General features: G+C 42.3%; 1 protein-coding gene across 7 annotated transcripts in view; it reads left to right on the top strand.

Annotated features, from left to right (window-relative positions):
• Positions 1-16334, top strand: part of DIAPH2 (diaphanous related formin 2) — a 348598-nt gene that overhangs the window by 671 nt on the left and 331593 nt on the right. The gene's annotated exons all lie outside the window — the stretch shown is intronic.

Genomic DNA, 16334 nt, shown 5'->3' with positions numbered 1-16334 from the left:
TACTGGGGTGGGCTGGGAAGTTTGCAATCTGCTGTGCATGTGTGTGGAAGTGGAGGGGAGAATGCGTTGACTAGGTTTGCTTAGGGGTGGAGCTTTTTTCATAGGCCCTGCTCCTGTGACATCCTGCACAGAGGCTTGGGTTGCCAGCTGTCTCTAGAGGCTTTGCCCTTGTGCCCTACAGGGGTTTTGAGGCAAGGCAGCAATGGGTTCATTAAGGCTCTTGTGGCATGGAGGTGGACTGGGTTTTCCTTTTGGCTTTTATGGATCAAGTGACTGTTAAAGCACAGCTGCTGGGGTTGTTTGAAATGTTGGTAATCCTTGAGGTGGCCAGAAGAGTGCCTTTAATAGGCTTCCTTAATAGCTATGTGTGTTTGGGGTGAGGTGGGAAATTAAGGGTCAGCTGCTTTACTTAGCTCATCTCTTGTGCTTTTCACTGAGGCTTGACTTTACTATTTTGTTTGTTTTTGTTCATTGTTACCTGGTTCTTCCTCTTACACATTTTCATAACAGGTCACATAGAATCATGGAATTGTAGAGTTCGAAGGTATCCCGAAGGTCATCCAGTCCAACACTCTGCAATGCAGGAATCCTGCCCACAGCTGTCTCTGGGTGGCCTCAAACCACCAAACTTCTGGTTAACAACAGCCAGATGCACTATGTTTGAAGGATAGTTGTGAGTGGCATGGCTTGGTAGGATTTGAACTTTGATCTCCCTGGTACCAAATCAACATGCTTAACTCCTATACCAGACTTCCTCAAATTTGGCCCTCCAGATGTTTTTGGCCTACAACTCCCATGATCCCTAGCTAGCAGGATTAGTGGTCGGGGATGATGGGAATTGTAGTCTCAAAACATCCGGAGGGCCGAGTTTGAGGAAACCTGTCCTATACCATCCTACTATCCTGACTCTCAATTCTTTCAGCTGTGGCTTTTCACAGAAGATTGGTTATCAACTGCAGTGACTGGCCATGTTATTATGACTTTCCACCAAAGTTTGAGATGCAGAAAGCAGCAGGTGATGCTTTTCATGGTACAGAGAGGGAAACTCTGATTTGCTCCTTGTTGCAGGCCAGACTTCTGTTAGGAGCAGCTTTAAGTACTGTTTGAAAAGTTGGCAGCCCTTTGAAGGCAGAAAGAGGGAGAGTGCCTGAGCTTGTTATTTTTTTTAGAGAATCTAGGTAGGCTCTTACATGTTGGCAACTTTTTACTGGCCTAGTTCCTTTGACTTGAACAGCACCACAATAAAACACACACAAAGTGTTAGTGCTTTGTTAGTGCTTGAGTGCTGGACTCAAATGTCCACTCAGCCATGAAGCTCACTGGGTGTAATTGGGCTAGTCACTAGCTCTAAGTCTAACCTACCTCACAGGGTTCTTGTGGGCATTAAATGTGGAGGGTTGAAACTATGCACACAACCTTGAGTTCCTTGGAGAAAAGGTAGAATATAAAGTCAACAAATAAATGAAATACAGTGGTACCTTGGGTTACAGACACTTCAGGTTACAGACGCTTCAGGTTACAGACTCCACCAACCCAGAAATAGTACCTTGGGTTAAGAACGTTCCTTCAGGATGAGAACAGAAATTGTGTGGCTGCGGCGGGAGGCCCCATTAGCTAAAGTGGTACCTCAGGTTAAGAACAGTTTCAGGTTAAGAACGGACCTCCAGAACGAATTAAGTTCTTAACCCGAGGTACCACTGTAATTTAAACAGGCAGAAAAACAAACAAGTGGTGGTGTGGCATTATTTGAAACTGACAAATACTTTTGTAGTATGAACTACAGTGGTACCTCGGGTTAAGTACTTAATTCATCCGGAGGTCTGTTGTTAACCTGAAACTGTTCTTAACCTGAAGACCACTTTAGCTAATGGGGCCTCCTGCTGCTGCCGCGCCGCCGGAGCACGATTTCTGTTCTCATCCTGAAGCAAAGTTCTTAACCTGAAGCACTATTTCTGGGTTAGCGGAGTCTGTAACCTGAAGCGTATGTAACCCAAGGTACCACTGTACAGGATTAAATTACTCCATTGCTCTTCGTATCAGTAGTAGAAAAATCCTCACTTGCTACATTTCTGCATTCTAGACTACTGTTAAAAACACATGAAGAAAGCCAGTAAAAAGTTGCTTCCCCTCGGCCTTCAGATAATTAAATAAATGAAGGAGGAGGAGGAGGATAGGTGTGGGCCAGACAGCAAGATAGGGTTGGTAGTAGATACTCAACAGATAAACCTTTCACTGCCCCCAATATGCAGTGATTGGAAATCACTTCATTTCATATTGGAAATCTGTTGCTTCTCTACTAGTATGCAGCTGTTGATGGCACTGGAGCCCTACTGTGAAAAAGAAGACAGCAACCATATCCAAAGAGTTGTCCATTTCTTTTGGTCTTAGCAATGTTCTAAATCTTGAAGAACCATGTGACAATACTTTAATAGTTTCATATTTTCCCTTATTTGCATCTCCAGACTTGGAAGAGCCACACCTGTTAGGTTTCTGCTGGTTTCACAACTACTACATATACTTTGCCAGGGAGTGGGATGGCACCCTTGTTCTCAGGTAGTGTGGTGTTGGCTTGGTGTCAAGTTCTTCTGAGGTGGATGGGGTATCCCATCTCTTTTGGAATGTTCTGGGGTTATGGTGGTTTTGGTTTTTCCATAGTGGATTATGATGAAATTATGCAGTGGAGCGATGAGCGACTTTTGAAACAAGCAAGAATTGCCCTTCACTGGCTAGTTTGGAGTCAGACTTCTGGTTCCCCTATGTATGGAGAAATGCCAAGTGGAGCCAGTCGTAGGTTGCAGTTGGTAGTGTGAGGCTGGCATGGTGTCTGCGTGGTGACATTCCATTGAATGATGCCTTGTAGTATTTACTTTGGGCTATTTTACACTGAATCAAACTCTTGTTCACATAATCTTCGATAGTCCATTCTGAGTGCAGTTCTTATAAAGATATTATCCATATTGCTACCCAAAATCTTATTAAGTGGAAGGTACCTGGGCTTGAACATAGGATATTCTTTACATGTTTCATTGTTTAAAGTGTAAATTTAGTTTAATGGTGTTTCATATGTCACATTTTTTTCCTTCTGGTTCATCATCGACATGTTCCAAGCCATAGTTTATTATGCATATGGACACTGTTCATAATTTATGCTATTTTCATGGATTTTTGCCAGGAATTCTATAGTTGGGTATCAGATGTGACATATGAAGCAACTCTTAGAAGAGATGCTAATAAATGTGGTAGGAACCCTTGACTATTTTCTCCTTCCAGCAGAAATGAATAGTAAATTAGCTTCTCTCAGCCTTGATTAAGACTCGCAGCATAATCCTATGCAGAGATACACATAATTTTGCATAGGATTGTGCTGACAAATGGAGCTGATTTAGAGATGGCAATTTTAAGCGTAGCTGGCCTGAAAAATATGCATGAGCAATACTGGACCTGGAATAGCTTCTGTGTTGACCCTTTAGCATTTAAGGATGGGGTGTGACAGAAAAATACAAAGCACTCTTACCTGGCTTTGACAATGGTATGCCATGTTTAACTATTTTTGTGTGTGTTTGGGGCAGTGTTAGAAACTCAGATATATAAGCTAGGGTCCAAATGGCTCCTTAAGTCAAGGTTACAGAGAATATCTAGTTGCTATTTTGGGGCAAGACGGCTCTAAGGCCTTATTTTTCAAATGATCGACTGACTGTGATTGATTATCAGTTAAGCATCTGGCTAGTTCAGATGACAACCTCGAGCAAGGTAAAGAGCTTTGACAACTTTAAGAAGAAAAGTCACTTGATCCAGGGACAGTCCACATATATATTGGCCTGTTTCTACCACTTTTTCTTAATGGTGACATGGACCATTCATAATGTAAGAATATTCTTCACAACTGTGAGCAAGGCAGTAGGGTGGTGTAAGTGAAAACAAGCAACAATTAACTATAACATTGTTCACTGCTCCTGCTCAGGCTGCACAAAAAATATTGGTTTCTGAAATTTAATCTGATTGTGCAGATAAAATCTAAGTGAGCGAATTCTGGAAGATGTGGTATTAGTGTGTGAAAACAGTCAAGATCCAGTGATCCCCAGGCATGCACCTCTAGATTGTGGAGATGTCAGGCATCTTCACTTGGTTGCAAGTGGCAAATAGCCAGGTGCAAAATGCACCTGGTGCCTGACTAATTTTGAACACTGGTTTGGGGACACCATGTTTTGGCACTAAACTCAGAACAAGCTCAACAGTGTCTGTATGCTGGTGCTAAGGATGTGCAAGGCTTGGGATCTAAGGGACCCAATCTTGATTTTCACTTTGAGAGTAATGTTTTGGTTTTTTGGATGTGGTATATTACCCACATATACAGCTGCCTCTTCCTGCAATTGACTACAACTAACAGTAACCACCTGTGGGTCAACAATTGTAACAGGAAATCTTCTGTAGCTGTGTTTTTAACAATATGATTCAATTTGCAAATATGAGTGATGCTATTTGCATCAGAAAAATGTGATACAAAGCTTGTTTGCATTCAGGTATAATCTAAGCCAGTTTTGGATATAATATTTTCCCTCCCCATATGCCACAGAACAACACTGTCTTAGGAAAATGAATGGTTTTGGGTATCATTCTCATTTAAAGTCCTGTTGAGGAAAACATGTCCTGCTGTTATGGATGTGTGTTACATCCTTTGGACTTATACTGATCCTATAGGTCTGGAAGACAGAATTTTGATCAAAGTTACCAAAGTTTTGCACTGTTCTTCTGTAACTGGTGGGGAGGCATGTGCAGCGTGGTACTCCACTGGTCACATGTGGGAAATGGCCACGCTTCTAAGGTGCGTAAGCAAGTGGCAAATTGCATGGAAGTGTGCCAGACTATTTTCATTACCCACCTAAACATTCAGGCGCCTCTCACTTCTTTCATACTCAAATTTGTAAGAAGATTCTGCACACCTAAGCTCAGTGAAACTGACTTAATCACATCTACAGTTGTGACTGTTCTGTATTGCTTATGTAGCTTTTCTTATAAAACCTACTTGGGAAGAATGATTGTAGCCTTGCATGCTGTGCTACCCTTCATATTTTAGTTGCTATATGCTGCTTGTCTGTATGTTATGTAACAAAAAAGTATAGATATAATGAACTATCTTTTGAGCTTCAAGTTAGCAACAAGGATGCTTTACAGTTATATTAATAATATGGTAACAGTTATTTGCTGGTAAAAGCTTATAGTGTTGAGGACTTATATAATTCAACTGATAGAGCAGTTTCCGCAGGAACAGTTATGTCACTCCACTTTAAGGATGATTTCTTTCCTTGATAAGAAGGGAGCCTAGCCCCAGCCCATGCCATGTTGCACTGTTGTGGGGTTGTGGTAGCAACCACAATTTATCATTCAGGATGAAACTGACCAGACCATAATCTGTCTGGTCAGGACCAAAACGTCCTAGAGCAGTTCTGAAAGTATCAAGCATGCGGAGGGCATACAGAGCAGTCTCTTGGGCTGTTTTGTTTTGCCTTGTTTTAAAGTGTTTAGAATTAATATTTTGAGCAGGTTCTAAACTTGTACAGCTTTTCAAATCTGAAATCTCAAACATCTTATTTCCTTAAGATCCCAAAGTAAAATTTAGTTTAGGTACTATTTTATTGAGAACATAGTCCAAATGACTATATCTATGAATATAAAGTTTGTTCAGTTTATTTTTGGCCTTGTAACTGAAGAAGTTGTCCTGGCAACTGCCTTGCACATAATTTACAGGGTTGAAAACCTGCCAAATTTAACTTTCTAAATTCTGGACCCACTTTGTTGTCTTCACTTTGACCTATCAGTCACTCTGCCCACAAATATAACTTATTGGTAAAGATAAAGGGACCCCTGACCATTAGGTCCAGTCGCGGACAACTCTGGAGTTGCGGCGCTCATCTTGTTTTACTGGCCGAGGTAGCCGGCATACAGCTTCCAGATTATGTGGCCAGCATGACTAAGCCACTTCTGGCGAACCAGAGCAGCGCACGGAAACGCCGTTTACCTTCCCGCCGGAGTAGTACCTGACAATACAGTGGTACCTCGGGTTAAGAACTTAATTCGTTCTGGAGGTCTGTTCCTAACCTGAAACTGTTCTTAACCTGAAGCACCACTTTAGATAATGGGACCTACTGCTACTGCTGCGCTGCCACACAATTTCTGTTCTCATCCTGAAGCAAAGTTCTTAACCCGAGGTAATATTTCTGGGTTAGCGGAGTCTGTAACCTGAAGCGCATGTAACCCGAGGTACCACTGTACAGTGGTACTGCTTGTTATGTACTTAATCCGTTCTGGAGGTCTGTTCATAATTGGAAACCGCTCGTAACATGAGACGCACTTTCGCTAATGATGCCTCCCACTGCTGCCACGCCGCTGGTGTGCGACTTCCGCACGCATCCCGGGGCAAAATTTGCAACAAGGGGCATCTTCTTCCGGGTTAGCAGAGCGCATAACCCGAAGCATTCGTAAGGGGGATGGTATGTAACATGAGGTACCACTGTAGTTAGTTTTCCCGAACGCTGAAAACCCGGAGGTAAATGCTTCAGTTTTTTAACTTTTTTCGGAAGCCGAATGTCCCATGTGGCTTCCGCTTGAGTGCAGGAACCTCTTGCAACCAATTGGAAGCCGCGCCTCGGTGGTCGAACTTTTCAGAAGCTGAATGGGTTTCCAGAATGGATTACGTTCGACAACTGAGGTTTGACTGTATTGTCTTTCTTGGGATAGTTTGTGATTTGTTACAGCACAGTATAGTTACAGCACTATACTATGTAACAATATGATTTGTGTTAACCTAATGTGACTGTCATTTAACTACTGATAATTCCTGAAATTATACATTGACTGCGGGATAAATTTGTTTAAAATGGAAAGCAAAGCAAAATACTTTTTTTCTAAATCTAAGATTCCAAATAATTCTGCTCCAGCACAGGAAATGCAGCACAGGAAATGCAGCAATGTGTTTAGTACTACATACCATGCATGCCAGTGAGTTGGATTATGCACAAGAGGTTTCCTAGAGAAAAAGACTCAAGTTATCATGGCCTTATTGTTAGGAAGGTGTTTATATATTGTGACCTAAATATTCTAGGTACATTGTTTTTGCTTTTTGCTTTAAATTTTGCTGTGAACTTCATGTGTGCAGGCAGAACTGTACATTGTGCTGAAATGTAGACCTTCATTGTTTCAGTTCTGTAAGTTGTGACAGGTCAAGTCAAGTAAGTATGTAAAATTGGATATGAATATTATTTAGTGAAATTTAGTGATTGCAGTCAATTCACAATTGACAAAAAGGTGAGCTTATGGAGGCTAGCAGTATTTTTAGGTACTTTGACTCTCTCTTCTTAATATGTCTGGGGCTCCAAAACTACAGGTGGTGTTAATGTGTACAGTTAATGGGATATGACTGGCCATGCTAGATTTGAAGTTGGACAGACATTTTTATATTTTTCTCTAGTAGTGTGTGGCTTTGCTATCTTCTTTGAAACATCAGAACCTATTTGTCCTACAGGGACCCTGAATTCTATCTCTAGTATCTTGTGGTCTGGTTTGTGTAGGTTAACTGTGCAAGAAGGACAGGTGACACAATGGATTGACTTAGATTATTTTTTATTTCTTCTCATTACAAACCATGTGACAAAGCCAGAGTCGTTGGATGTTGTGCTACTGTAGTACCGTATTTTTTGCCCTATAAGACACACTTTTCCCCTCCTAAAAAGTAAGGGGAAATGTGTGTGTGTCTTATGAAGCAAATGCAGGTGGGAGGCTTTGCTCAGCGCTCCCTTTAAAGAGCCGTGTGCAGCGTGTGTGCGGCTCTTTGGGGCTTTTCCCCAAGGAGGGAGATGGGCTGCCCTTTTCCCCTCCGTGGGGAAAAGCCCCCAAGAGCCGCGCACACACTCAGTGCACTCTTTAAAGGGAGTGCAGCTCTTGGGGAAGCCTTAGCTGCGCACAGCCCTCGTGGGCAGGGGATGAAGGCTCCTCTTGCCCGGGAGAGGCTGCGCCAGAAGCCGTGCTCCGATCCCGTGCTCCGATCCCGCTGGCTGTTCTAGCTTCTGGCTTAGCTGCGCGAAGCCTCCTCAGGGCATGGGGAGCCTTCATCCCTGTGCCCTGCAGAGGCTTCGCAGGGCTATCCAAAAGCCAGAGCAGCTAGAGGGAGTGCTGTGCAGTGCTTCCTCTAGCTGTTCTAGCTTCTGGATTAGCCAGGCGAAGCCTCCGCAGGGCAGCGGGGAGCCTTCATCCCGCTGCCCTGTGGAGGCTTTGTGTGGCTATTCCTGGCTTTTGCGGGAGATGGGGGAAGGGACAGAGCACACGGCTCTGTCCCTTCCCCCACCTCCCAGAAAGCCCCCAAGAGCCGCGCTCTCTTTAAAGAGCGCACGGCTCTTGCGGGAGAAAAGCCAGTAGGCTTGCTTTTGCTGAAGCCAGGAGGGCAAGAGGGATCGGTGCGCACCAATCCCGCTTGCTCTCCTGGCTTCAGGGATAGCCCTGAAAAGCCTCCTGAGTGAGGATGGAGGAGCGCTCCCTCTTAGCTCAGGATGGTTTGCGTTGTTTTCTTATTTCTTGTTTTCCTCCCCTAAAAACTAGGTGCTTCTTATCGTCTGGTGCGTCTAATAGAGCAAAAAATACGGTAATACATAATGTTAGAAACCTATGCTACAGTTGTCATAACGGAATGTCTATGAACCTTTTTTTTTTGCAATGAAATTTATTATTATTATGATTCATAGAATTTATAGAGCTGGAAGGGACCACTAGGATCATCTGGTCCAACCCCCTGCTGGGCTTGAACCCACAACCCTGAGATTAGGAATCTCAAGCTCTACCAACTGAGCTATCCCAGTATTCAATTGATTTCCATACTGCCTTATATTTTAAAGGGGGAAAATCTCATAAAAAGTGTTTTAAAAAACATTAAAACATCAAATAAAACAATCCTGAATACAACAAATTCAAGCTTCAAGGAAAATATTTCAGATCCTTCTTGTAGTGACAATTGGCTTTCCCTATATTTATTTATTTGCCTACTAAATTTATATAGCTGCCCCATAACAGAAGTACTCTAGGAGGCCAGTACGGTGTTGTGGTTAGAGTGTCAGACTAGGACCCGAGAGATCAGGGTTCAAATCCTCCCTCAATCATAAAGCTCATTGGGCCAGTCACCTTATTCCAGTCACAGCCTCTCAACCTATCTCACAGGGTTGTTGTAGGGATAAGGAGGAGGGTGAACTGTGTACTTGGAGAAAGATATAGGATATAATGCAATAAATAAGCTTCTACTTACTTATGAAAACTGGAGGTGCCAGGCTGATGGAGTTGTCAGATGCCAACCTGGCATCCAGAGATCTCCATGTGGTTGCAGTTGGACCCATGACAGTCAAAAAACATGCTGGCTCCTGGGGAATTTTTAAGACTGGTAATATGGGTTAATACTGCTTTCCATCTAGATCAGAGGTTCCCAAACTTGTTTGGCCTACCACCCCATTTTCAGAAAAAAAATATTCAGTGCCTCTCTGGAAATTTACCTTCTTTAAGCAAACAAACAAAGATGCAGTGACAAATCTGTGTTCTTTTATGTATCTATATTTCTACCTACATCCTACAACATAGTAAATAAAGATGTTGTTATAAGTAAGACACAGCGGTAAGTGTCATTACACAACTGTTGAAACATGTACAAACAATTTTTCAAAACTGGCCGAGGAGGTGGACTAGGCTCTCAGATTAAAAACCCACGTGGCGGACTAAAGTGAAGCCTGCTGGCTCAGTCGATCTGCCCAGTGTTAGGGCTTGTGCCACTGCCGCCTGTCATTGGCCCAACAGGCAGGTAAGCTGTGAGCCACTTCCTGGGCCTGGGTGAAGCTGAAAAGGGTATACTGAAGCCCAGGTATACCCCTTTCGTCCAGCATGACCACTGGATCCAGGGGAGATCTGGCAGTAAGCGTCATTTCACAACAGATGAAACATGTACTGTACAAATGGTTTTTCAAAATTTTCTTATGCTTCCACTACCCCTTTTCAGCACCCCCTCCCAGTTACACCTGAGGCTACTACCACCCCCTGGATCATTCCAGCACCCCCCAGGGGGCAGTATCGCCCACTTTGGGAAACACATCTGGATGTAAATGGTAGAAGTCTAATGTGCAAACCCTTCCTGCATTGCAAATGTTAATGAAGAATAATAATTAATGATGGTAGTGAATTACTTCCTTTTCTCTGGCCTCAATCTTCCATCATTCAGCTTTGATGGATATGGTCAGACCTTAAGATTCTTTTCCTGGTTAGCTACCATCTGTTCTGACCCTGTCAGTGTATATGTGAAATTATATATATATTTCCCTAATGTGCATTAGTTTACATTTATATTGAACTTCATTTTACATTTTAAACAGTTTGGTGATAGTACTTTGGCTTTGTGGGTAAGCATGTGTAAGAATGGGCTGTATTTAGCCCATTAGTTTCTCTTGGAATTGCTTAAAAGTTACTGAACGTCTTGATGCACATATGAATGTCATTTGAATGGCATGTTTTTGTATTATTATTTATAAAATTTATATACAACCCTATACCCATAGATCTCAGGGTAGTTCATGACATAAAATCACAATATAAAAAACAGAAAATACATAACAAAAACAACCCAATAATTTCCCCTTAATAAAATATTCCAGTAAGCTTTTGGAACTATGGATGGTGAACATATTAGAAAAAAACTAAAGTACACAACAATTGGCTTATTGTACTCAACTAAAGGCAGAAATCTCTATAAACAGAGTAAGAGATAGTCGTTCGGAACAGTCTGCAGAACTCCACCAGCTTTGGATCCTTGTTAATTCTCTAACTGGTGGTAAATTAAACCAATGAACAATAATTTAAGTACAGATGTAGCATAGGAAAATAGTGAGTTTTATGCAGACTTCACTGAGCAAAGTATAAATATATGTTGATACTATGCTGTCAGTAATGAATTCATGAGAGTTGGCTTCCATGTTGGCACAAATTATGACCAAATTCTTCCATATATTGTTGGTTCTGTTTGCTGTAGCTGACATTAGCTAGACAGCATATTGGAAGAACCACAACAAACATTTCAGAATATAAATAAGTTTAAGTGTCCATTGGAATGAATGCTTACTATGGCTGTTTTTCAGTTTAATAAGAGCATATTCAGAATGTTTTTATGTGTGTGTAGATTCCATCAAAGCATATAAAAAATATTTGCCTGTAACGTTTTTGAACACAAACCAACATGTGTCTATATTGTAGAAGGTTACTTAATCTGAGTCATTTTGAGAATTGCAGAGACTGAAACATGGGAAATTGCAGATTTTTCAGTATGGATAGTAATTTATGTCAAGAGGCTCTTTGTGTGGATTTGGTGCCTCCCCACCCAAATGGCTCCACAAACCACACCAAGTTTACCAACTTTACAAAGAAACATAGGCAGCAAATACTTTCAGAGCATGTCAGGGTCCAGACTTTCTATATAGTACACTCATATGCATGCACATTCAGAAGTATGTATTATTGAATTCAGTGAGACTTCAAGGTAAGTGTAGGATTATAGTCTTAAACGATCATGTAAGTGTCGTAAATGGGAACAGCAAAGAATCTTGGGGCTGCAGTCTATTATATTTTAGTATTCCTGAAATAGGGTTTTTCTTTAGTTTGGAACCATATCAATGAGCCTGAAAGTGATCAGGAGTTCGTTTCATGCCATGAAAACGAACCTCAAAATTACAGGATGAGTGAAGGAATTAGGTTGCCTTTTAAACAAGGCAGGACTGGATTAGGCCTGCCAGCCAGATATTTATTTTCCCTTACTCCCAAGGGCTTGGTTTGACAAGTGGGCAGTGCCAGCTACCTGTCTGGCACCTCATGTCACAGTAATGTCAGGCTGTCCATTTTTTATCACATGGTTTGAAATCATACCTTGCAGGTAAAGGGACAGCCTTTAAGGGTTGCCAACTTTGCTTAACATAGAGTTTGCTTTAAAAAATAATAATTGGTTTTTAAACACATACACATACAATGACCATTAAACACTTATCTAGTAGTGTTTCTAATAGTGTTTGTTCTACCCATTGTCTCTACAAATACACTTGCATATTCAACATTCAAACATATTACTTAATGTATCCTCTCCACTGAGAATATTGAGCGATTGGTATAACAACGTTTTGATTTGGGTCATTAACATCATTTGCATTTTTCACAGCTGCTATCTATTGGGTCAGCATTTTCACTGACATCCATCACAAGTCTAGGGTCTCTTTCTTGGTTAGTTACTACAAGTTCAGATCTTATAAACATATATATGCATTAGTTTACATATGCTAACACTGAATCATATTTGCCATTTTAATATTTGCCTCTTCCTTCCTTTTTTGATTTCCTTGTTATTCAAAGGTCCAGTGACTTCCATTGGCAATTTCCTGCTTCTAATGCATGTAAAATACCTTGTTATTGTTGGCCTTTTTGTTTTTAGTGATGTGCTCCTCAAATTGTTTTTTATTCCTTATTTCCTGCTTGTGTTTCTTTTGCTAGAGCTTGTGTTCCTTTTCCTCCTTATTTGAACAAGATTTCTGTTTTCTGAAGGAAATCTTATTTCTATTGGCTTTATTGATACTGTTCATTGAATATGTTGGCATTCTCTTGACTGGTGGTGCCTTTTCTGAATTTCTACTGTTGTGGTTTTGAATTACTGTATTTTTTGCTCTATAGGACGCACTTTTCCCCCTCCAAAAATGAAGGGGAAATGTGTGTGCGTCCTATTGAGCAAATGCAGGCTTTCGCTGAAGCCTGGAGAGCGAGAGGGGTCGGTGCGCACTGACCCCTCTCGCTCTCCAGGCTTCGGGCAGATATCCGCAAGCCTTGGGAGCTGGGCGGGAGTTCCCGCCGGGCTCCCAAGGCTTGCGGATAGCAGCCTGCATCCCGAAGCCCGGGGAGCGCTGCGCAGTGCGCCCCGGGCTTCAGGCAGATATCTGCAAGCTCCCAAGGCTTGCGGATAGCAGCCTCCAAACCCGACCTGGTTTGGAGGCTGGCGGTGGGGGAAAGCAGCGCTTCTCCCCACCGCCAGCCCCACAAGCTCGGGGGACAGCGGGGAGGTGGAGCGCCACCTTCCCGCTGTTCCCCGACCTGGTTTGGAGGCTGGCGGTGGGGGAAAGCAACGCTCCCCCCCGCCAGCCCCAAAGAGCAAGTCAAAAGGAACCCAAAGCCTCCAGAACCCAGCGGGAATTCGGGTGAACGCACCTTGAACGCACAGAACGCACCTTGTTCTAGAGGGGGAGAACAAGGAACAAAAAATCCTGTTCTCGCCTTCCTATGGTTCGGTGCGTCCAATAGAGCGAAAAATACGGTACCCCCTAGGATTCTGAAAACAGCTATTATGTTGTGGAGGATGACTGAAGCCCATGGGCTGGTTTTGTGTGTGAAAGTATTCTTACATGGGATTGTATTTTAGCATGTGATCTCCTATCTGCATTCTGAAGTGATACTGTCCAAGGAAGAGGTCATATGCTTTTTGTGAAACTTTAGGTTTGGCTTAGAAGCTTTAGGTTTGGCTTAGAAGCTTTAGGTTTGGCTTTGGAAATCCTATGTTTGGATCAAATGGACAAATCCTTTCTTTTGGGACCCTGTGAGTTCTAGCATATCTGCTAGCAAGGGACAGATTTTCATCCTCTACAGTAGATGGACACTGGGCATACTTTTTAGACAACTGATCACTACAAGTACTTATATTTCCCAGGAGTTGGGTCTACAGTCACATCTGGCATATGGAAATGTTTTGAATTTTAGAATGTGCTGTTTGTGAATGGTAACAAAACTTTAACTTAGTGTATATTCGGACAACTATCATATTGTTTTGTGTTCTCCAGTTCTTTGAGTAGTGAGAAGTTCCACTACTTGGATTATTTATACACAAGTAGAACATTTGTTGTTGTTTAGTCGTTTAGTCGTGTCTGACTCTTCGTGACCCCATGGACCAGAGCACGCCAGGCACTCCTGTCTTCCACCGCCTCCCGCAGTTTGGTCAGGCTCATGTTTGTAGCTTCGAGAACACCGTCCAACCATCTCGTCCTCTGTCGTCCCCTTCTCCTTGTGCCCTCCATCTTTCCCAACATCTGGGTCTTTTCCAGGGAGTCTTCTCTTCTCATGAGGTGGCCAAAGTATTGGAGCCTCAGCTTCAAGATCTGTCCTTCCAGTGAGCACTCAGGGCTGATTTCCTGAAGAATGGATACGTTTGATCTTCTTGCAGTCCATGGGACTCTCAAGAGTCTCCTCCAGCACCATAATTCAAAAGCATCAATTCCTCGGCGATCAGCCTTCTTTATGGTCCAGCTCTCACTTCCATACATCACTACTGGGAAAACCATGGCTTTAACTATGCGGACCTTTGTTGGCAAGGTGATGTCTCTGCTTTTTAAGATACTGTCTAGGTTTGCCATCGCCTTTCTCCCAAGGAGCAGGCGTCTTTTAATTTCGTGACTGCTGTCACCATCTGCAGTGATCATGGAGCCCAAGAAAGTAAAATCTCTCACTGCCTCCATTTCTTCCCCTTCTATTTGCCAGGAGGTGATGGGACCAGTGGCCATGATCTTCGTTTTTTTGATGTTGAGCTTCAGACCATATTTTGTGCTCTCCTCTTTCACCCTCATTAAAAGGTTCTTTAATTCCTCCTCACTTTCTGCCATCAAGGTTGTGTCATCTGCATATCTGAGGTTGTTGATATTTCTTCCAGCAATCTTAATTCCGGCTTGGGATTCATCTAGCCCAGCCTTTCGCATGATGAATTCTGCATATAGGTTAAATAAGCAGGGAGACAATATACAGCCTTGTCATACTCCTTTCCCAATTTTGAACCAATCAGTTGTTCCATATCCAGTTCTAACTGTAGCTTCTTGTCCCACATAGAGATTTCTCAGGAGACAGATGAGGTGATCAGGCACTCCCATTTCTTTAAGAACTTGCCATAGTTTGCTGTGGTCGACACAGTCAAAGGCTTTTGCATAGTCAATGAAGCAGAAGTAGATGTCTTTCTGGAACTCTCTAGCTTTCTCCATAATCCAGCACATGTTTGCAATTTGGTCTCTGGTTCCTCTGCCTCTTCTAAATCCAGCTTGCACTTCTGGGTGTTCTCGGTCCACATACTGCTTGAGCCTGCCTTGTAGAATTTTAAGTATAACCTTGCTAGCGTGTGAAATGAGTGCAATTGTGTGGTAGTTGGGGCATTCTTTGGCACTGCCCTTCTTTGGGATTGGGATGTAGACTGATCTTCTCCAATCCTCTGGCCACTGCTGAGTTTTCCAAACTTTCTGGCATATTCAGTGTAGCACTTTAACAGCATCATCGTTTAAATTTTTAAATAGTTCAGCTGGAATATCATCACTGCCACTGGCCTTGTTATTACTGTATCAGTGCTTTCTAAGGCCCATTTGACTTCACTCTCCAGGATGTCTGGCTCAAGGTCAGCAACCACACTACCTGGGGTGTACGAGCCATCCATTTCTTTCTGGTATAGTTCCTCTGTGTTTTCTTGCCACCTCTTCTTGATGTCTTCTGCTTCTGTTAGGTCCTTTCCACTTTTGTAATAAAAGACAAAAGTGGAAAGGACCTAACAGAAGTCAAGTAGCATATCTTCTTTTGTATACTACATTTTTGGAGAGTTTTGCATTCCACCCCCAGGGCATTCTAACACTGCCCCCCAAATGGTTTTGTGAAACACACACACCTTACACTCACCCCCTTTCCTTAGCTTCCACATTATCTTGGCCTCTTCCATTCAAAATGCTCAAATATCTCTAGCTATGTTCTGATCATTAGGTTTCCTTTAGAACATCTGCTAGTCATTCTAGGCACCTAACAAGCAACGTGCCTCACAAGTATGGCCAGAGCATGCATTATTTATTTATTTATTTAATTTTATATATCACACCCTTCCTCCTGGAAAACTCCAGAGCAGCATCCACGTAAGTTATAAAAATATACCCAAATTATGTGTCTGAATAGGCCCATCCAACCAGAAAAGATTTCAGCAGGCAGCTAAAGGAGAACAGTCTTATCTGTCTTATTTTATGTTCTCATCATCAAAATGATAATTTGGGTGCTTCTTTCAATTGTAGCATCTGCATGTGATGAGGTTATCCTCATGTGAATAGACTTGTTGGTGGTTGGTAGTAGTCCAAAATAGTGTACTGTTACACATATGCAAAATAAGTTTAAAATAACACAGTAATTCTTAATTGTCTTTCTGTGAAATTAAGCACCTCAAAATGTATAAATCTATTAAGTAACTTATTACTTACTTAATTAATATATATGCTAAGATCATT

This window comes from Podarcis muralis, chromosome Z (assembly GCF_964188315.1).
Source record: "Podarcis muralis chromosome Z, rPodMur119.hap1.1, whole genome shotgun sequence".
NCBI lineage: Eukaryota > Metazoa > Chordata > Lepidosauria > Squamata > Lacertidae > Podarcis > Podarcis muralis.
The sequence above is the reverse complement of the archived record's forward strand: the minus strand, read 5'-3'. Positions and strand labels throughout refer to the sequence as shown.